The following is a 22,509-nucleotide window of genomic DNA, read 5'->3' on the forward strand; positions in this document are numbered from 1 at the left end:
GAGGTATAATAGACATGTCCAACCTCCCTCCTTATTATGGCAGACAATTCCATTTTTCAGGTTTCTCTGGGGTCTTCTTGGCCCAGAGGGAGTCGATTGAGTCATTTGGTTGGGAGTAGTTTATTTTTGCTTTACAGCTCTGAGCCTGGGAGCAAGATGGGGGCCCTCCTGGCTGGAGTCAGGCTGAACTGCAAGGTGGGAGAGGCCTTTCAGGGCTGGCTGTGCTCATTGTGGGACTTCGACATGGGGCTGTTTACAGTTCCTGAACTACCTCTTCTCAGCTTTTCCTGTCTTACTTGGTGAGGTCTTGTGAAGTAGTGAGCCTTCTCCAGTGGATAATAGGAAACCAGGGGTTTCATGCACACCTTGCATTGTTCTGGGGGAGCATTTATCTCTAGTAGCCAGCAGGGGGTGGCATCATGTACCAAAGGCGTGAGCCTGGCCCAAGGGAGTGGGAGCAGAGGGCTTTGCAGATTTGGGAGAAGTCAAGGTCAGGTCCCCCCATGCCCCACCACTCCCTTGTGCTCCACCACAGCTCTCTGGCCTCACCACCAAGCACCATGATAGCTGGAAATGAGACTTGCAGATTTTTCTCCAAATACCTTCCAGTCCTTCACTCAGGGTGCGCATGTGGCTGGGGATGTACCATGTCTGCAGCTGGCTTGAGCAGAGGTGAGAGTAAAGGTTGTGCCGGGCAGCCCCTTGTCCACATGCATCCGAGGCCTATTTTGCTGGGCACACATTTTGGGCCTCTCATGGGGCAAACATCATCACCCAGGTTTTAAAATCAAGCGTGGCCCTGGAAGTCCTTTCTCTTGCCACTGAGAGATACAGCACCCCTGAGATGAATTAGCCGCTCTGGCATGGCCCTTCCACCATAATTCTCCGCATGGGGCTATTTGTTCTGTCTTTCTCATCTTTTCCTTTTTCTGGCTGGGATTCTGGTGCCACAGCCGCCAGCCTGGTCCCAAATCTCATACCAGGGCCACAGCCCTGAGAGGCTAATTCCGTCAGAGCCTTATTGGGTTGCAAGCTGCCCGTACAATGTCTTAGACAAGGGCATGCTGCTCTGAGATTAAATTCTTCCACGGAGACGGGGCCTGTCTTTCCTCATAAAACATGAACTTCTGTCAACGTCAGTGCCCTGGGATCTAAAGGGAGCTCTGCTGTTGAGCCTGAGGGGACAGAGACAAGGAGATGACAAAGATGCTGCTCTCTGGGACTACCTTCCTCTTGAGGGAGAGACTCCAGGCATGTGGGGAGTGAGTCCTGGGTTGGAATTCTTAGCTTCTCACCCTACTGGCTGGGTGGCTTTAGGTACCTCACTTTGCCAGCTGGAGCCCCAGAGCCCCTACCTGGGAGATGGTTCACGGCGTAATGTTGCGGTGCAAATGTAATCAGAGAAGGCAAAGTGTCTGGCACATACTTTGTGATCAAGCTGCATTTGTTCTCTCTGCTCCCAGTATCTTCCCTAAGAGTCTGAAATTCCTACTTTTCAGGGTAAAGCAAGCACAATACACTCTTCTGGGGTTTTCACTTGAGTTTAAATGGATTAAGCAACATATGAACATTCAGTCTTTTTTAATGTGGATGCTATACTCTTTTTTTCCCTTTTATTCACTCTCCATTAGAAACTGTCAGTCTAGCTGGGTGCAGTGGCTCATGCCTGTGATCCCAGCGCTGTGGGAGGGCAAGGTGGGAAGATCCCTTGAGGCCAAAAGTTTGAGACCAGCCCGGGCAACATAGTGAGACTGCATCTCTAGATGTATACATAAAAAATTAGCATGGCATGGTGGTGTGCGCCTGTAGTCCCAGCTGCTTGGGAGGCTGAGGTGAGAGGATCACTTGAATCCAGGAGGTCGAGGCTGCAGTGAGCTATGATCGTGCCACTGCACTCTGGCCTGGGTGGCAGAGTGAGACCCATCTCAAAAAAAGAAAAAAAATAATGTCAGCCCAGTCTAGGGTAGGAGTAAGGTGTGGGATGGGCAGGGTCCCTCTCCCTGACCCAACCATCAGCTGCAAACCCCTCCTCCGTCTGCCTGCTCGCGTCTGTAGTCTCAAGTCTCTTGGCTCTTGTGGTACTGTGGCTTTGGTGGAGGCTCTGGCCTTAGTGGCTACCAGAGTGTGTCCTGCTAGGAAAGAGAAGATGTTTTCGGGTGTCAGGAAGAAAACTGTGTGCAACTGGAGAGGGAGCTTGGTGTCTGGTACTGTTCTAGGTGCTTAGGACACAACAGCGTAGAGTCAGCCAACCCTCCTTCCTGGGCTCATATCCCAATGGGAAAGAACCACCAATAAACAGAAAGCATAATGCTTAAAAAGATTCTGCAGCAGCCGGGCACGGTGGCTCACACCTGTAATCCCAACACTTTGAGAAGCCAAGTGGGGGCGGATCATGAGGTCAGGGGTTCGAGACCAGTCTGGCCAACATAGTAAAACCCTGTCTCTACTAAAAATACAAAAAATTAGCTGGGGGTGGCGGCAAGCGCCTGTAATCCCAGCTACTCAGGAGGCTGAGGCAGGAGAATCGCTTGAATCCGGAAGGCGGAGGTTGCAGTGAGCCAAGATTGTGCCGCTGCACTCCAGCCCGGGTGACAGTGCGAGACTCTGTCTCAAAAAAAAAAAAGATTCTGCAGCATGCTAAAGAGTACCAAGCATCATGAGAAAAGGAAGCATCAAGCTGCTAAGAGGCTGTGAGTACAGGTAAGGGGTGAGAAGTAGCTCCTGGGGAGAGGTTGCAAAATCCTATAAGGCTGCTGGAAGGTGGGGCTCAGTGAGAAGGTGACTTATTTTTTATTTATTACTATTTTTAACATTTTTATGTATTTATTTTAGAGAAAGGGTCTCACTCTGTCAGCCGGAGAGCAGTGGAATGATCATAGCTCATTGCAGCCTCAACCTCCTGGGCTCAAGGGATCCTCCTGCCTCAGCCTCTCGAGTAGATGGGACCACAGGTGTCACCTACCACCATACGCAGCTAATTTTTTTCTTTACTTTTGGTAAAGATGGGGTCTCACCATGTTGCCCAGGCTGGTCTGGAACTCCTTGCCTCAGGCAATCCTCCTCACCTCAATCCCCCAAAGTGCTCGGATTATACCAGTGTGAGCCACCACACTTGGCCTGAAGGTGACTTTTAAACAAAGACTTGAATTACGCAAGAGGAGTAGTCAAGTGGAGATCTGGGGGAAGGGTGTCCAGGCAGAGAGAACAGTCAGTGCCAACGCCCTGGGGCAGGAGTGTGCCTGGTGTGTTTCAGGCACAGAGGTGGGAGATGAGTGAAGCCGTGAAAGGATTTTGGGTTTTACTCTGAATGAGATGGGGAGGTACTACAGGGGTTTTGTTTTGCTTTGTTTGGTTTTGAGATGGAGTCTCGCCCTGTCGCCCAGGCTGGAGTGCAATGGTGTGATCTCTGCTCACTGCAACCTCTGCCTCCCGGGTTCAAGTGATTCTCCTGCCTCAGCCTCCCAAATAGCTGGGATTATAGGCACTGCCATCATGCCTGGCTGATTTTTGTATTCTTGTAGAGACGGGGCCTCACCGTGCTGGCCAGGCTGGCCTGGAACTCCTGACCTCAGGTGTTCCACCCACCTCAGCCTCCCAAAGTGCAAGGATTACAGGTGTGAGCCACCGCGCCTGGCCTGTTTTATTTTTAAGACATAGAGTCTCACTCTGTCTCCCAGGCTGGAGTGCAGTGGCGCCATCATAGTTTACTGCAGCCTCAGCCTCTTGGGCTCAAGTGATCCCCCAACCTGGGCCTCCCAAAGTGCTGGGATCACAGGCATGAGCCACCGAGCCTGGCTGATTCAGGGCTTTGATAAAAGACATGACATTATCTGCTCTAGGGACACAAGAATAGAGCAGGTTGACCAGTTAGGAGGTGGTCACAGCGGTTCACATACGAGATGATGGCCCTAGATCTGAACTTGGGTGGCTGCAGTGAAGTGGGGAGATTGGTTTCTGGATGTATTTTTGTAAGTATTTCCAGCTGGAGTGGATGTGGGATGTGAGGGGAAGAGAAGAGTCAAGGATTATTCAAAGCTTTTGACCCAGGGGCCTGGACGAACAGAGCCGTCATCAACAAGGATGGAGAAGGTGATGTGAGAAGTTGGTTTTGGATGGAAGGCTGGGGGTTCAGTTTTGGATGGGTTGGCTGAAGGTGTCTGTTAGACAATTCCATGGAGATACTCAGTCAGAAGTTGGATATAAACATCTATCTAGAGTTTGGGAGAGACAGCCAGGTTAGGGATGTCACTAGCCCATAGATGTGAGTCACTAGCCCATAGATGGAATTTATAGACCATGAGACTGAACAAGGTCAAAGCAACAAGGATATGGGAAGAAGAGAAGAGAACAGAAGTCTGAGTCCTGGAGCCCTCCAAAGTCAAGGAGAAGAGAATAAACCAGCACAGGGGTTCAAGAAGCTGCCAATGAGGGGGTGAATGGGGGTCATTGTTGACCTTGGCAAGAGTACTGTTGGCAGAAGCCACATGTTGAAGCCCTAACCCCTATCACCTCAGAATGTGACAGTGTTTGGAGACAGGGTCTTTAAGCAGTGAATTAAGGTGAAATGAAGTCACCTTAATCTAATAGGACTGGTGTCCTTATAAAAAGAGGAGCTTGGCCGGGCACAGTGGCTCACGCCTGTAATCCCAGCACTTTGGGAGGCCAAGGCGGGCAGGTCACAAGGTCAAGAGATCGAGACCATCCTGGCCAACATGGTGAAACCCCATCTCTACTAAAAATAAAAAAATTAGCTGAGCATGTAGTCCCAGCTACTCCTCGGGAGGCTGAGGCAGAAGAATCGCTTGAACCCAGGAGGCAGAGGTTGCAGTAAGCCGAGATTGTGCCACTGCACTCAAGCCTGGTGACAGAGTGAGACTCTGTCTCAAAAAAAAAAAAGAGGAACTTAGACCCAGATGTGTGCAAAGGAAAGATGATATGAAGACACAGGGAGAAAACAGCCATCCACAAGCCAAGGAGAGAGGTCTCAGAAGGAACCAGCCCTGCTAACACCTTGATCTTGGACTTCCAGGCTCCAGAACTGTGAGACAAGACATTTCTGTTGTTTAAGCCACTCTTGTGTTGTTACAGCAGCACCAACTCCGATGGGCTTAAGAAAGTGTGGGAAGAGAGAATGGGAACAGGGGAATATGGATAACTCTTCAGAGAGATTTACTATAAACAAGAGCAAAGACAAGGAGTGGTAGCTTCCAGAGGAAGTAGGATCAAGGGATTTTTTTCCCTTTCTTTGAAACTTATTTATTTATTTATTTGATGGAAGAGATGGGAGACATAACAGCTGGTTATTTTGCTGCTGGGAATGATCGCCAGGCAAGAAAGAGTATGGAGACCACTGTTCTACTTTCTGCTTCTATGATATCAACTCTTTTTTTTATTTTTTCAAGATTTCACATAAAAGTGAGATCATGCAGTATTTGTCTTTCTGTGTCTGGCATTTGCTTTTCACTTAACATAATGACCTCTGGGTTCATCCCTGTTGCTGCAAGTGGCAGGATTCCATCCTTTTTTATGGCTGCATAGTATTCCACTGTGTATATATACCACATTTGCTTTATCCATTCCACCCATTACTGGACATTTGGGTTGACTCCACATCCTGCAGGGAGGGGGAAAGGGATGATGGGAGGATGTTGGTTAAGGATACAAAGTGATGATTAGATAGGAGGAGTAAGTTCTGGGGTTCTAATGCACAGTGGGGTGCTGATAATGGGCAGTAAGGTATATATTATAAAATAGCTAGAAGAGAGGCTTTTGAATGTTCTCACTACGAAGAAATAAGTGCATGAGGTGATGGATATGCTATCTACCCTGATTTGATTATTGTGATTATTACGCAACATATATATGTATCAAAACATCAAATCGTATCCCATAAATATGTGCAATTACAATGTGTCAGTATTTTTTTTATTTTTTTCTAAGAGACAGTCTCACTCTATTGCCCAGGCTAGAGTGCAGTGGTGTCATCACAGCTCACTGCAGCCTTGAAATCCTGGGTTCACGTGATCCTCCCGCCTCAGCCTCCTGAGTAGCTAGGATTACTACTACTAGGCATGCCAGGATCATTTTTTTACATTTTATTTCTTGTAGAGTCTTTGTATGTTGCCCAGGCTGGTCTTGAACTCCTGGCTTCAAGCTTCAAGCAATCCTCCTGCCTCAGCCTCCCAAAGCACTGGGATTACAGGCCCAGCCAAAAAAAAAAAAATTATTAAAGAAAAAAAGAAAAAAAGATTATGTAGCACCCTGTCAAGTTGAGTTATCTCTGCCTTTTGTTGTGTTTGAGCTCTTTTACCACTCTGCACGTTGTAGATAACTGATAGGATGTAAGTGATTCTCGTCCATCGAAATGCAAATGAAGTGTGTCTACTGGAAGGCAATTTATTATCACTCCATGGATAGATCAGTTTTGCATCTATTTGCAAATTTACATCAGCACTGTTTATTGTGGTGCTTTCAATCCTTCTTTAAACCATTTGTAACATCTTACTAGTTCCCACAGTAATTAATGAATTAAAGAAGATCTTTGACATGTGTTCACTTTGTATTTGTATGAGAGTCATTTTTCTACCTGAAAAAAATCCTTTAATAAGATGCTGACAGATGATAGGTGTCTTTAGATGTGCTCTTCTGATGGGTTAAATTTTTCCATGATGCTGAAGATCTGAGAAAAAGCAGACCCCTCTCTGAAACTTACCTGGGAAGTTCTGAGTTTCTGAGTTTGGGCTATTGAGAGAGACTTTTTTTTTTTTTTTTTTTTTTTTTAGGGGAGTCTCATTCTGTTGCCCAGGCTGTAGTGCAGTGGTGCAATCTCAGCTCACTGCAATCTCCGCCTCCTGGGTTCAAGCAATTCTCCTGCCTCAGTCTCCTGAGTAGCTGGGATTACAGGTGCATGCCACCACACCCAGCTGATTTTTGTATTTTTAGCAGAGACACGGCTTCACCATGCTGGCCAGGCTGGTCTTGAACTCTTGACCTCAGGTGATCCAACTGCCTTGGCCTCCCAAAGTGCTGGGATTACAGGCATGAGCCACCATGCCCGGCCTGAGAGAGACTCTTTAAGTGTACTCATAAGCTGAGTCCTGGCTAGGGGATTGACCCAAGTTTCCCAAGAGTGAAAACTCTTGGTCCTGTGTGGATTGAGGGATCCCATTTGTATTTTGGCTGCAAGTCTGTCTGGCAACACCATGATTTTTCATGCTGAAACCCCTATGGAATTCAGAAATGCCCAGCATGGTTTTTTTTAATGTTTATTAAATGTTATAAAATGCTTCAGTGTTCTAGAATCTGATTAGGTTTGACCTTGTACAGTCTCTTTAGGAATACTGCCCCTGCTTCTGAATAAATGTATGTACTTTTTGATTTGTGGCCTCCTTCTCTAGTTCTCAAAGGTCTACTCAATCTTTCAAGCTTGGACCAAGTGCTGTCTCCTTCAGGCAGCCTTCCTGGATTGCTTGCAGATTGAAGTGACTGCTCTCTACTGTATAGCTCAAATCCTCTTCCCATCCTGGTTGCATTTAGATGTTCATGTTGTTTCTTTTGGTAGATTCATTTGTTCATTCATTCATTCATTCATTCATTCATTTCTCAGAGGTTTTTGAGCACCTGCTCAAAAACAGGCACTGTGCTAGGCCTGGCATGCAGGTATAAACGCATCAAGTGCCCTCCTTCTCCGTGCCTGCATCCTTGGGCGGGCAGTGGGCTGGGCTTGTTCTCAGCACCTAACACAGCACCTGCTGCCAGGTGACAGGTGTTTGATAAATAAATAGATGCCAAGAGGCCATCTGACCACCTCTCCTGCACTTCAGCACATCTTATTTGTTTAGATTTTACCTGCTTTGCTAAATCATGCTTTAATTAACATTCTTCCTCCCTTGATGGGAGGGCAGCAGCTGCAAGGTGGTTTGGAAGCTATTAGGAATCTGTCAAGTCTCCGCAGGTACTTTAGCCTGGGGCCCTGGGGCTGCCTGGTTCCTAGGCTGGCTGCATGCCTTGGGCAATCCCCTACCTTCCCCTTCTCAGCCTCGTCTTCCTCCTCTGCCGCCTCTTGTCTCTTGGGAGCTCTGAGATGAGAGGAGTGGGCTTGCATGGGTGCATCCACGTGGCGTGGCTACCATCACTGCTCCTCGGCAAAAAAGGCTCTGCCTCCATGGCCGCTCAGCCTTGATTTGGGGCTCCTATTTTCTGAGCCGCTGAACCCTGCGCAAAGCAGCCTGTGCCCAGGCAGGGCCAGACCAGGCAGGGAGGTGACACCCTCTGCCCTCTGGGCAGCATAGCATCTGCAGGGGCCTGGATGCCTTGAAGTGAGGCTGCCTTCAGGAGAGGACAGAGGGTAGGGACGGCAGCAGGGCAGAGCCATGAACGTCACAGGGTGGGAGGCAGGCCTGCCTCCTGGTTCCCACTTTGCAGGATGACCCTGGAAGAGGGACAGGTGTGGTCTGCAGAAAAAGCATCAGTATCAGCTGGTGACTGTGGCTGAGCCCCTGTCCTCCTGGGGTCTCGCTGTGGAGTGGACACAGGAGAGGCTTCCTGACCAGCCACCTGCCACCCCTCCTGCAGTCTCACTCTGTCTGCCATGCTGGTCACTGTGTCTCGCCTGCTGGTCACCATTTAGCAATGGTCCCACATGTGAGCAGATGCTGACATGCCCATTGAATAGGGGGTCCACTGAGGGAGGGAGGTGGTGGCCGGCCCCAAGTCACAAGGGAGATGGGTGATGAGATGGTGGGCCAGGGACTGATCCTGGGGAAGGGGCTGCTCTCTCTTTATTGAACCACAAAGGCTTCAAGGTCATGGGCTCCAAAGGCTCGGTGAGACCTACAATCTAAGCCGGAGCATAGGGACAGGGCAGCCAGGGACCACCATTCTCTTCCTCCATTCCCCTTTCCCAAGGCTAGAGGAGGGTCAGTAGGCTCAAGGATGTTCCAAACTTACAGGCAAACCAGGCTGTTGTCAACATAGTAGGTTTCCTGTGTGAACATCAGGGGGCCTGGCCCAGTGGCTCACACCTGTAATCCCAGTGCTTTGGGAGGCCAAGGCAGGAGGATCACTTGAGCCCAGGAGTTGGACACCAGCCTGGGCAAAATAGCGAGACCCCCATCTCTACAAAAACATTTAAAAATTAGCTGGGCATGGTGGCACACACCTGTAGTCCCACCTACTTGGGAGGCTGAGGTGGGAAGATGGCTTGAATCCACGAGTTCAAAGCTGCAGTGAGCTATGATCACACCACTGCACTCCAGCCTGGGCGACAGAGCAAGACCCTGTCTCTAAACAAACCAACATCAGAGAGATCAGCTCTCAAAAGAGAGAGTGTATTCAGGAGTTGCAATCTGGGATACATATGCTATGACGAATCGTAGGTGCATCAAAAGAATTTGGGGCTGAGGGGAGCTTTTATTTTATTTATCTATTTTTTTTAAAGACAAGGTCTTGCTCTGTCGCCCAGGCTAGTGTGTGGTGGTGTGATCATAGCTCACTACAGCCTCAAACTCCTGGGCTCAAGTGATTCTCCTGCCTCAGCCTCTCGAGTAGCTGGGATTACAGGTGTGTAATGCCCAGCTAATTTTTATTTTTTGTAGAGACAGGGTTTTGCCATGTTGGCCAGGCTGGTCTCAAACTCCTTGCCTCAAGCAATTCTCCCATCCCAGCCTCCCAAAGTGCTGGGATTACAGGCATGAGCCACTGTGCCCAGCCAGGGAAGCTTTTGAAGACAAAAAAGGAGAGAAGTCCATGTAAACTGTTTTGAAACAAAGACATTGATTAAAGGGGCTCATTGCAGGAGCTGGCAATTACTCATTGGTAGAAGCAGCCGTCGTTGGGCAAGTGTTGTTGTGTGAGGGGCTTATTCGGAACCCTGGTTTTTTGTTTCTTTTTTTGTTTGTTTGTTTGGTTTTTTTTGGAGACGGAGTCTTGCTCTGTCACCCAGGCTGGAGTGCAGTAGCGCGATCTGGGCTCACTGCAACCTCTGTCTCCCAGGTTCAAGCGATTCTCCTGCCTCAGCCTCCCAAGTAGCTAGGATTAGAGGCACGTGCCACTGTGCCTGGCTCATTTTTGTATTTTTAGTAGAGATAGGGTTTCACCATGTTGGCCAGGCTGGTCTCGAACTCCTGACCTCAAGTAATCTGCCTGCCAAGTGCTGGGATTACAGGCGTGAGCCACCGTGCCCGGCCTGGAACCCTGGGTTTTAGAGGGGTTCCTTGCATAGTTCCCGTCGTAGGCCTATGTGCAGGCATTTTTTCATGTGTGTGTGATAAGTCCTATTACAGGCATACGCGCACGAGGGTTCCCTCTCCATGGCTTCCTGGTGGCAGGCACTGTGCTAGGTGCTGACTCTGTTTTGAGATTGGTAACGTCCACACTATATGAGTGCCCCGGGGCTGCTATAACAAAGTACCACAAACTGGGTGGCTTAAGACAACAGAAATTTATTCTCTCACAGTTCTGGAGACCAGAGGCCAGAAGTTCAAGCTGCTGGTAGGGCCATGATCCCTCCAAAGGCCCTAGGGGAGGATTCTTTGCAGTGTCTGGTGGCTCTAGGAATCCTTAGGGTCCCTTGTTTTGGGGATACATCACTCCAATCTATTTCTGCCTTTCACATGCCTTCAGCCCTGCGTGCCTCTCTTTATCTCTTTCTTCCTTTCAAGACACCAATCATTGCATCAAGATTCACCCAGGTGAGTGATCCAGATGGCCTCATTGCAACTTGATTACATCTGCAAAGACCCGTTTCCAAATAAGACCACGTTCTGAGGTTCAAAGTGGGCATGAATTTTGGCAAGGACACTATTCACATCTGTTGTTGAGGCTGGGTGTGGTGGCTCATGCCTGCAATTCCAGCACTTTGGGAGGCCGAGGCAGGAGGATTGCTTGAGGCCAGGAGTTTGAGACCAGCCTGGGCAACATACTGAGACTCTATCTGGACAGAAAATTTTAAATAATTAGCTGGGTGTGATGGTGTGCCCCTGTAGTCCCAGCTACTTGGGAGGCTGAGGCAGGAGGATCACCTGAGCCCAGGAGGTTGAGATTGCGGTGAGCGGAGATTGCACCACTGTACTCCAGTCTGGGTGACGGAGTGAGACTGTCTCAAAAAAAAAAAAAAAAAAAAAAAAAAATTAAGAGTTGCCCACGTTTCCAGGCTGCATCATGAGAACACAGGGGAGGGCCCCTCTGATCACAGCCACCCACCCGACCCTCAGCCATCCTTTCCCAGCCCAGCTGGGGACCCTGAGGCTCAGTGGCATGTGATGTTCCTGAGGCCCTGGGTCCCGCAGTGGTAGAGATGGGAGTCCCTGCTAAAGCCCTTGGAGACCTGCCTCTCCCCATAGAGTGGTCGGATTCTCCCTCACGGCGTGCCTTTGTCAGCATCCTCCAGCTTGTTGTATAAAAGTTGCCCTATAACAACGTTCAGTATCATGAGTCCAGTTTTCCCGAAATGAGGATATGGCCAAACATCTGATGGGGGGGGGGGGGGGAAGGCAACTCTTCACCAATCAGCTAGAACCCTAAATGCATGAGTAAGAATTAGAATAGCCATTCAAATATTTTACGTTAATTAACGTCTCTGGTGATGATTCAGTCGAGAGAAGTAAGCGAAGCGCTGGTTCACTGGCAGGCTGTTCAGGGTGGCGACATGCTGAAGGAAGGAGGTTGGAGGAGCTAGGTCCATTAATACTCACTGCTGTGGGCATCTCTGCCCTGCAGCACCTGGGTAGGACCCAGCCCTGCTGCACAGAGACCTTTTCCTCTGAACACAAAATCAGTCCATGGGAGCTTCTTTCTTTTGAGACGGAGTCTCGCTCTGTCACCCAGTCTGGAGTGCAGTGGCGCATTCTCGGCTCACTGTAACCTCCACCTCCTAGGTTCAAGCCATTCTTGTGCCTCAGCCTCCAAAGTAGCTGGAATTACAGGTGCATGCCACCACGCCTGGCTAATTTCTGTATTTTTAGTAGAGACGGGGTTTCCCTATGTTGGCCAGGCTGGTCTCGAATTCCTGACCTTAGATGATCTGCCCCCCTTGGCCTCCCAAAGTGCTGGGATTACAGGTGTGAGCCACCGTGCCTGGCCATGGGACCTTCTTACAAAGGTCATAGCATTTGGGTTGGGGTTTGGGGTGGGTAGGGAACCCAGTGACTTGGGCTCCCCGGGGAGAGGGGGATTCGGAAAACATTGGCTGAGAGCCTGGGTTGAGACTCTGTCCTGTGCTGCCTAGCTCAGCCTCTCTGAGCTCCAGGTCTCCTCCTGGATACCATGAGAATGAGGCCAGCATGTGCCTCAAAGCCTGCAATGAGGATTAAATGCCTCCTGTGCACAGAGTTTAGCTCGGTGCAAGGCACGCCTAGTGGGCGCCCAGCTCGGTGAAGGTCAGCCACCGTTATCCACATCTGCTGGATGAATGCATTGACAGTGAATTATTTTGAAATGATCAGCAGTAGGAGGTGGGCCTTGCTCCCTCAGTGTCACCCCCAGCAAGGGACTACCTACTCTCCTTGCGAACTCTCGTGGGTCATCACACATGGACTCAGAAGGTGCTGTCTGCTCCTAGCGTTCAACCCTCAGAGCAGAACAACCATGATTACGATTCTCACTTGTGTCTGCTCTTTAAAGTAAACAGGCGCTTCACACCCTGAGAACTTACAGATTGGTAAGGATATAAATGCATGCATTTGTTTGAGGCCGTTGGGGAGAACAGTGGCATTCTGAGCATTGAGAAGGACTGAGTCATGCTCTCAGGGTGTACCATTGGATCAACTCCTTGGAGGGGTCAAATGTAATTTTAGAGCAGAATTATTATGATTCGTGATAGAGCTGTTACACTTACAAAAACAATTTATTTTTTCAGTTCTAAGCAAGGATTTTGGCTCTTTTTAAAGGGTTTTCCAAAAAAGCTTAACGTGTGCTTTGGAAAGGGAGGGGTTTGAGAGCCGTGGCAAGAGGCTGAATTGGCCTCTCTCTGCTGGGCACATCTTTGTTCCAAAGGTCTAAGTCGTGGTGACATGCCCTCATGATACGTGGGCTCGGGGACAGCCTGAGCTTCCTCATCAAGTACCACTTCCTTTTCTTTTCTTTTTTTTTTTTTTTTGAGACAGAGTCTTACTCTGTCACCCAGGATGGAGTGCACTGGTGCGATCTCGGCTCACTGTAACCGCCGCCTCCCAGGTTCAAACGATTCTCCTGCCTCAGCCTCCTGAGTAGCTGGGATTAGAGGCACCCGCCATCATGCCTGGCTAATTTTTGTATTTTTGTAGAGACAGGGTTTCACCATGTTGGCCAGGCTGGTCTTGAACTCCTGACCTCAGGTGATCTGCCTGCCTTGGCCTCCCAAATTGCTGGGATTATGGGCGTGAGCCACTGCACCCGGCCGAATTAATTCAATTTTAATTGTTTCTTTCTTTCTTAGAGACAGAGTCTAGCTCTATCCCCCAGGCTGGAGTGCAGTGGCATGATCATAGCTCACTGCAGCCTCGAACTCCTGGGCTCTAGAGGTCCTCCTGCCTCAGCCTCCTGAGTAGCTGGGACTACAGGTGCGCACCACCACACCTGGCCAATTTTGAAATATTTTGTAGAGATGAGATCTCACGGCCAGGTACAGTGGCTCATGCCTGTAATCCCAGCACTTTGGGAGGCCAAGGTGGGCAGATTACCTGAGGTCAGGAGTTTGAGACCACCCCGGCCAACATGACAAAACCCCGCCTCCACAAAAAAATACAAAAATTAGCTGTGCATGGTGGTGGGCGCCTGTAATCCCAGCTACTCAGGAGGCTGATGCAGGAGAATCAGTTGAACCAGGAGGCAGAGGTTGCAGTGAGCCGAGATCGTGCCACTGCATCCTAGCCTGGAGAACAGAGCGAGACTCTATCTTAAAAAAAATAAAAAATAAAAAATAAATAAAAAAAGAGAGAGAGAGATGAGGTCTCACTATGTTGCCCAGGCTAGTCCTGAACTCCTGGTCTCGGCCTCCCAAAGTGCTGGGATTATAGGCGTGAGCCTCTGAGCCCAGCTCAATTTTAATTTTCAAAATAACTGGCTGGGCACGGTGGCTCATGCCTGTAATCCCAGCACTTTGGGAGGGCAAGGTGGGCAGATCATCTGAGGTCTGGAGTTCGAGACTAGCCTGGCCAACATGGTGAAACCCTGTCTCTACTAAAAATACAATTAGCCAGGCATGGTGGCAGATGCCTGCAATCCTAGCTACTTGGGAGGCTGAGGCAGGAGAATCGCTTGAACCTGGGAGGCAGAGGTTGCAGCCAGCCAAGATCGCACCATTGCACTCCAGCCTGGACAGCAAGAGCAAAACTCCATCTCAAAACAAACAAACAAACAAGCAAACAAATAGTAGGATTGAAGCAATCTGCCCCCAGTCCCCTCTAATCCTTCCCCAAAGACATGCCCTAACTATTCCAGTTCTCGCTCCATCAGTGCCTTTGGTGTTCCCACTCACACCCTCAGCGTCCTAGAACAGTTCCTGGGGATTTTGTGGAGTGCATCCTTGCCCTGAAATCACTTACTGTTGGAAGAAGAAGGCGCACTCTCAGAGACACAGCTGTATCCATAGAGCAGGTTAGCCAATGGTACATTATTTCTGGAAGATCTTCAGAATATTCTGCTCAGATTTATTGCAAGTGTGGATTTAGTTTCTTTCCTGCAGTGTTGCCAGTTGGTAAGGACTTATTTTGCCAAGGTAATTTGTTCTGCTCTGGCCCAAGCAAGATGCAGCATGGGAAGACATGAAATCTTCAGTTTGGAAAAGGAAAAAGCATAAGTTCTGAAGTGTAGCACCCGCCAGTGCAGGCAGGTCCCTAGGGAAGGCTGTGTGAGAATTCTATAAAGTTTTAATAGCTCGAGACCCAAGGTAGCAGAATTAAATGCAAGCCTGGGGACTCAGTCTTCTCTTGATCATATAAAATGCGGGGAAATCTCTGCATCAACTCCGAAAGTTCCTCTGGTCTTTGGGCAGAATGTGGATGCTTTGGAGTTTCGAGGCACATGTGAGCCCTTCTTGTCTCATCACAAGAGATGCAGCTATTTTCTGGACATGCCGAAGAGTATGATTACCTTATAGCTGCAGGACCCGGGGAATAGGAAACAATCGTGGGGTAGAAAACGGTCACTTCCCAGTGAGGTGCGCAGACCCACTGTGACTGCGCCTCATCCATTAATGTGAAGCGAGGTTGTTTTCTTTTTCTATCTGATGTGTTCTGCAGCGGTGCTGTTGAAAGCAGGCTTCATCTCCCTGTAGTCATGCTACCTACCCACCTGTCAACCTACCTACCTGCCTATCTATCTACCTACCTATCTACCTGCCTACCTGCCCACCTACCTGCCTACCTACCTACCTGCCTACCTACCTACCTGCCTACCTACCTACCTACCTACCTACTTACATATCTACCTGCCTACCTACCTACCTGCCTACCTCTCTACCTACCTGCTTAGCTATCTAACTACCTATCTACCTGCCTGCCTACCTATCTGCCTACCCGCCTGTCAACCTACCTACCTACCTGTCTACCCACCTACCTGCCTGCCTGTCTACCTACCTACCCACTTAACCTACCTAGATAACCTATCTACCTATCTTGAGAAGACAGGAAACAGCTAACTATCTTCCTACCTACCTTTTTCCCCCAATAACTACAGTCTTTCTGTGCTTATGGTTTTATTCTGGGAACCTACACAAGAACTGAGGCAAAGCCATGGGGGAGGGAGCTGGGGGAAAGACCCCTGCTGGGTGATGGCAAAGCCTCCACCCCCAATGGTAGAGTGGCTTGGCAGGGTCCTTGTGTCGTTGGTTCCAACCCTCAACCCTCTGGCATGAGGCGCCAGTCTCCTCCCCGCAACTGAACTTGTCTCCCGGGGCAGACCCACCAGAAAGGCTCCTGTGAGCATAAGGGCTGGTCTGCCGTGGCTCCCCTCGAGCAGGGCCAGGTACCCACGCTGATTGGATACAGCTTTGGGCTGGGCATCGTGCCTTGGGTCAGGATTTTCATGATGAAATAGCTGAGCACTGGCCTCCTGACCAAACATCTGCCGAGTCTGGGGAGGGCGATTTACTCCTCAGGAGGTTCCAAGATGAAGGGCAGGTGCCTCAACGTGGTGGCCCCGTCTTCCGTGATCCAGATGTGCCTGCCCTGAGGCTTCCTTCCTGCAGCCCCCTTCCCCGCCCCTGCCATCCGGCCCCTGCATCTCCTGCAATGGACACGTCTCCATCCCTGGCTCATATGCCATGTCCTCCTGTCCCAGTGCCTTTGCACATGCTGTTCCCCATGCTCCAATGCTCTTTTCCACCCTGTCGGTCAAAATCCCACCCACTCTTCAAGGCCTGCCTCACATGCTATCTGCACAGTCCCCAGTAGCTCCCCTCCCTGTCCTCACCAGGTCTGGACACCCCCTACTGCAGTTTGCTTCACACCACACCTGTGTGTGCCTGCCCCCCAGCACTAGGTTTAAGATTTTTGAGGGCAGATACCTGATGGACCCTTACCTTACACCCAGCAAGTGCCAATCAATCTTCAATAGGAGCGTGAGATTTATTCAAACCTTAGTGCTGCCTCTTCATAGCTGTTTGACCTTGGGGAAGTTACTTGACCTCTCTGGGCTCCAGTTTCCTAAATATACATATGTACGTATGTACATATGTACATATATTTAGGAAAATGAATATATACATATTTAGGAAATAATATGTATATAATTATATATGTGTAATACATATAGAAATTATACATAAAATTTAGTGCATTGTATTTTTATATATATTATACGTAATATATATTTACGTATATTACACAAATATATATTACATACACATAAATATATATGTGTAATATATATTACAATATGTAATATATACATATATACATAAATATATGTTTATATACAAAAATATATGTACATAAATAGGTATATTATGTATATACATATATATTACATATTACAGATGTTTGTATATGGAAATACATATATATGTATATATTACATATATTTGTATAAAGAAAATGAATATATATTTAGGAAATAATATGTATAGAATTCTGTATGTATAAATACATATAGACATTATATATAATTTAATGCATTGTATGTATTTTTATATATTTATGTATATGTTTATATATGTATTTTTATATACATTTCTATACATAGTGCATACAATTTAGTGCATACAATGCACTACATTTTATAAATATAATTTATATATGTTATGTAGATATGTGTATATATTTGTATATAATTTCGTGCCTACAGTGTGCTGGGCCCTGCGCTGAATGCTTTATGTACATTGTCTTGTTCATCTAATTCCTCCTTGTAAGGTTGGGACAATCACCGGACCATTGTACTCAGATTTTGGGAGAATGATCATGCAACAATCCTCAGAAGCTCCTCACAGCCTTAGGCATTTCCTGTCCAGCTGGAGGATAAGACCCTCATAAGAAGAGGTGATTACTCAACGGTCCTCAATACAAGGTGAGAAACTGATGTTGTAGACATCGCAGGAGGATTACCTGAGTGGGCACCTTGCATGGTCTGGAGGAGGAGGAGGGAGGCTTTCCTTTGGCGGGAGGGGTCTGGGGAAGCTTCTGGGAAGAGGTTGTTTTGGGACAGGGCAAGACAAGGTCCCATCTCCTGAGTATTATTCCTGCAAAAGCCTTTTCCCATTTCCGTGAAAGAGCTCAGCCATGCTGACACCTCATTACCCATGTCTCAGGGTGGCCTCACAGACTTGACTACTGGGCAGGGGTTTTGGGTCTTGTTCATGGTGGTTTTCCTAGCATAATGCGAAGTATTCATGAAGTGAATGTCATATATATATATGGCATATACATGTCATATGTATGGCATGTATATGTATATGTATACGTATATGTATAGAGACAGGATCTTGCTCTGTTGCCCGGGCTGGAGTGCAGTGGCACCATCATGGATCACGGCAGCCTTGAACTCCTGGGCTCAAATGATTCTTCTGCCTCAGCCTCCCAAGCAGCTGGGACTACAAGTGCCCACCATCATGCCCGGCTCACTTAAAAATTTGTTTTTGTAGTGATGGGGTGTCACTATATTGTCCAGGCTGGTCTCAAGTTCCTGGGCTCCAGCAGTCCTCCCACCTTAGCCTCCCGAAGTGCTGGTCTTACAGGCATGAGCCACTGTGCCCAGGGAATGCCATATTTTTTTCATCCCTCAAAGGGGCCATAGGAAGGGTTTCCATACATGCTGCAGTATTTGGTTATTCTCCAACGTTTTCTAACTTGCCCCCATTGGGCCAGCTTCCCAACTTGAAGCCAGACCCAAGTGGGAAAATGGCCCTGGAGTCACTCAAACAACAGTCTTTAGGAGGGCTTCTCACCCTGGTAAGTCCTCTATCCTGGGAAGATTCTCCCTGCAGCCTGTGATTAAACAACACTCCCCAAAGCATTAGCCAGGCTGGACTTGGGAGGGGCCCAGGGTTCAGTAGTGTTTTATTACTCTCATAAAGTAATTGGCCTAGAAGTATCACAAATCCCACAGCATCTGTACAAAGTAGGACTCCCAAACTAATTATATGACTGTGGGCATGAATGAATAATGGAATGCCTGCCTGTATTGTGCTCTGCTCCATTGCTTCAAAGGGCTGCAAAGCTGGAACTCATCATCTCTGCCCAAATAACAGGAAGCTTTATGAGCCGAGTGTTGTATTTCAGCCCTGGGCCATTATAGACATTGTTGTATAGTAAAGTCTGGAATTTCCCAAGAAATACGAGTGTCATTGTTTTTCGTGATCCCCTTGGATTCCATTTGAGTTTCAGCTAACAAGATGGCTCAGGATAAGGGCTGGTCAAGCCAGAAAGACCAACCAAGTGATTAGAGGGTTGGGGCTCTGAGCTATGTGATACCAGTTGACTTCCAGGGAGGGGAGAGGGATTGGAGACTGAGTTCAGTCACATGACTGGTGATTCAATCAATCATGCCTATGTAATGAAACCTCAGTAAAAACTCTGGACACCAAGGCTCAGGTGGGCTTCCTGGTTGGTGAAGATATTGATGTGCTAAGAAGGTGACATTCCCAAGTTCATGGGGTCAGGGCAAAGAAGCTCTGCATTTGGGACCCTCCCTCATCCTGTGCTATTATGAGTCTCTTCTTTTGGCTGGTCTTGGTCTGTATTCTTTATAATAAAGCTGTAATGGTAAGTACAGCATTTTCCTGAATTCTTTGAGTCATTCTTGTGAGTGATTGAACCTGAGGAAGTTGTGGGAGCTCATGATTTGTAGTCAGTCGGTTAGAAGTGTGGGTGAACTGGGGACCACCAACATGTGTCTGAAGTAGGGGGAGCCTTGGGGAGCCCTTAACTTGTGAGGTCTATGCTAAGTCTTGGTAGTTAGTGTTAGAATTGAATTGTTGCACACCTTGTTGGTTTCTTCTTTCCATCCAACAGGGAAAATATTTCCATGCACATTCCTAAAAGAAATCAGCTCTTGGATCCTTCTCTCTTTCCAAAGGGAGGCTGGTGTGGCCAGAGGGTTTGCCTGGGGACAAATGGCCTTTCATGGGAACTCTTCTTGACAGCCAGAAAAGACCACAATTTCACACTTTTTTTTTTTTTTTTTGAAACGGAGTCTCGCTCTGTCACCAGGCTGGAGTGCAGTGGTGCAATCTCAGCTCACTGCAACCTCCACCTCTTGTGTTCAAGCGATTCTCCTGCCTCAGCCTCCTGAGTAGCTGGGACTACAGGTGTGCACCACCATGCCCAGCTAATTTTTGTATTTTTAGTAGAGACAGGGTTTCACCATGTTGGCCAGGATGGTCTCGATCTCTTGACCTCGTGATCTACCTGCTTCAGGCTCCCAAAGTGCTGCGATTACAGGCATGAGCCACCATGGCCAGCCAATCACACACTTCTTATATCTTCATCTAGGTGCTACAAAGCCACAAAACTAACCAGAAACCAAAGGTGTAAATGAACACCAAGATGGCAGTTCCAGGCACATGTGTCAAAATCATCTTTCCCAAATTGAAGTAGGAGGCAGGACTCAACTCTGAACCAGACCGAAGACTAGCTAAAACAGGGAACAGGGGAATGCACCTCTCCATAAGACATGCCCAGAGGGCCATGTCAGTTTACCATTGCTATGGCAACACTCAGCACTTACCACCCCTTTCCACAGCGACAACCAGTAAGTACCACCCTTTTTCTAGAAAATTCTGAATAACTCACCCCTTAATTTGCAGGTAATCAAAAGTGGGTATAAATCTTACTGCAGGACTTCCCCTGAGCTGCTACTCTCAGCACACTGCCCACAGGGTAGCCCTGGGCTGCAGGAGCAGTCACGGAGTGTAACATTACTGCTTCCGTAAGCTGTTTGCTTCTACCACTGGCTTGCTCTTGAATTTTTTCCTGAGTGAAGCCAAGAACCTTTCCAGGTTAAGCCCCAATTCTGGGACTTGCCTGCCCTGCATCAAAATGACAGAGAAACCCTGAGTCTCTTGGGCTCTCCATTGGGTCTCAGGGTGACCATGTGACATACTCTTTTAAGCACAGGCTGTAGGACAGTTAAGGTCTTACCCTTGCAACCAAAGTCTTTGCACAGCTTCACTGTGGGGTGGAGTTCCTGGCAGTGGTATGTTTGTAGTGCTGCTATTTAACTGGGTGATTTGCCTTGGCAGCTGCTGAGATCTCAGATCTCACAGAGATTTGAGACTTAATCACCCGCAGCACCAACAAAGACCTGCTCTTTTTATGTGGCTAAAAAAAATATGACATCCAGACATAGCTCAGCCGTGCTCTGTCTCCATGGCATTTAAAACACCTCTGCCCACGTGGGGTGCCCAAATGTGCTAGGTTTCCTATTACGAATGTGATCTTCAAAAAAAAAATAGAACCCCCAAACCACCACCACAACACAAAAAGAGACGAAGAAAAGGCTCAAAGCTGGCTCTGGCAGTATATATGAAGCTCATTTGAAGAGAAAGTGAAATTCTCAGAGTCTTGCACTGACATGGCCCAGAGTGGTGGGAGGCGGGAGAGGGGAGGGTGAAGTCGTGTGAATGGACTTGAAGTGCTCCATGCACACTTCTGGAGTGCCCTGCACACTAAAGGTTTTCTCACACTCTGAAAGGGAATTGCTTGGTTGAAGCTATGGATCTAAATCCACTTGAGGCTGGGTGCAGTGGATGACACCTGTAATCCCAGCACTTTGGGAGGCCAATGTGCGTGGATCACCAGAGGGCAGGAGTTTGAGACCAGCCTAGCCAACATGGTGAAACCCTGTCTCTACTAAAAATACAAAAAAAAAAAAAAAAAAAAAAAAAAAAATTAGCTGGGTGTGGTAGCAGGTGCCTGTAATCCCAGCTACTCGGGAGGCAAAGGCAGGAAAATCGCTTGAACCTGGGAGGTGGAGGTTGCAGTGAGCTGAGATCATGCCACTGCCCTCCAGCCTGAGTGACAAAAGTGAAACTCCGTCTCAAAAAAACAAACAAAAAAATCCACTTGAACATCCTCATCACACTGTTTTCTTTGTTGGCTGAAATAAAGACCACATCTCCCTCTACCTGCTCTGCTCACACCCATGGCTGGCTCCTGCCTCCCCATCTCCTCTCCCCTTTGTTTCTTTTTTTTTTTTTCTTTCTTTTAGTTGGAGTCTTGCTCTGTTACCCAGGCTGCAGTGCAGTGGTGTGATCATAGCTCACAACAGTCTAGATCTCCTGAACTCAAGCCATCCTCCTGCCTTATCCTTCTAAGTAGCTGGGACTACTGGCAAGCACCACCATGCCCAGCTAATTTTAAAAATTTTTAGTAGGTCCGGGTACGGTGGCTCATGCCTGTAATCCCAGCACTTTGGGAGGCCAAGGCAGGTGGATCACCTGAGGTCAGGAGTTTGAGATCAGCCTGGCCAACATGGTGAAATCCTGTCTCTACTAAAAATACAAAAAATTAGCTGGGCGTGGTGGCGTGCGCCTATAGTCCCAGCTACTCAGGACGCTGAGGCATGAGAATCACTTGAACCCAGGAGGCAGAAGTTGCAGAGAGCCGAGATCACGCCACTGCACTCCAGACTGGGTAACAGAGTGAGACTCCATCTCAAAATAAATAAATAAATAAAACAAAATAAATAAAATACTTTTTTTTTTTTAGTAAAGATGAGGTTGCTATGTTGCCTAGGCTGGTCTTGAACTCCTGGCCTCAAGCAATCCTCCTGCCTCGGCCTCCCAAAGTGCTGGAATTACAGGCATCTTTGTTTATTTTCTATGTGAGGCATCACGACATCTGTTTGTGTCGCTGCCACCTGAGAAGGAGAGCCCTTGGCAGGCAGCCATCCAATTTGTCTCTCTGTTGCTCCTCTGGACCTGGCATGGTGCCAGCAAACAGTAGGAGCCTCATAAATGTTCAGTGTACAAGGAAATCTCCTAACCAGCCTCCCTGCCGCTAGCCTCACTCATTCCACCTGCCTACTTAGCCCAGCACCTGGAACATTGCTCAGGTAACTGTGAGTGAAGGACTTTTACCCCCAGCTCCTCTTCCT

At 48.1% G+C, this 22,509-nt stretch overlaps 1 long non-coding RNA gene across 1 annotated transcript in view; it reads left to right on the forward strand.

The window, feature by feature from the left end:
• LOC131381756 (uncharacterized) overlaps positions 1 to 22,509 on the forward strand; it is a 97,354-nt gene that overhangs the window by 63,592 nt on the left and 11,253 nt on the right. Inside the window, exon 2 of the long non-coding RNA XR_009210683.1 lies at positions 17,328 to 17,481. This is a non-coding gene — a long non-coding RNA (uncharacterized LOC131381756). The remainder of the gene's footprint in view (positions 1 to 17,327; positions 17,482 to 22,509) is intronic.

This window comes from Hylobates moloch, unplaced genomic scaffold (assembly GCF_009828535.3).
Source record: "Hylobates moloch isolate HMO894 unplaced genomic scaffold, HMol_V3 SCAFFOLD_1, whole genome shotgun sequence".
In the NCBI taxonomy this organism is placed as follows: Eukaryota; Metazoa; Chordata; class Mammalia; order Primates; family Hylobatidae; genus Hylobates; species Hylobates moloch.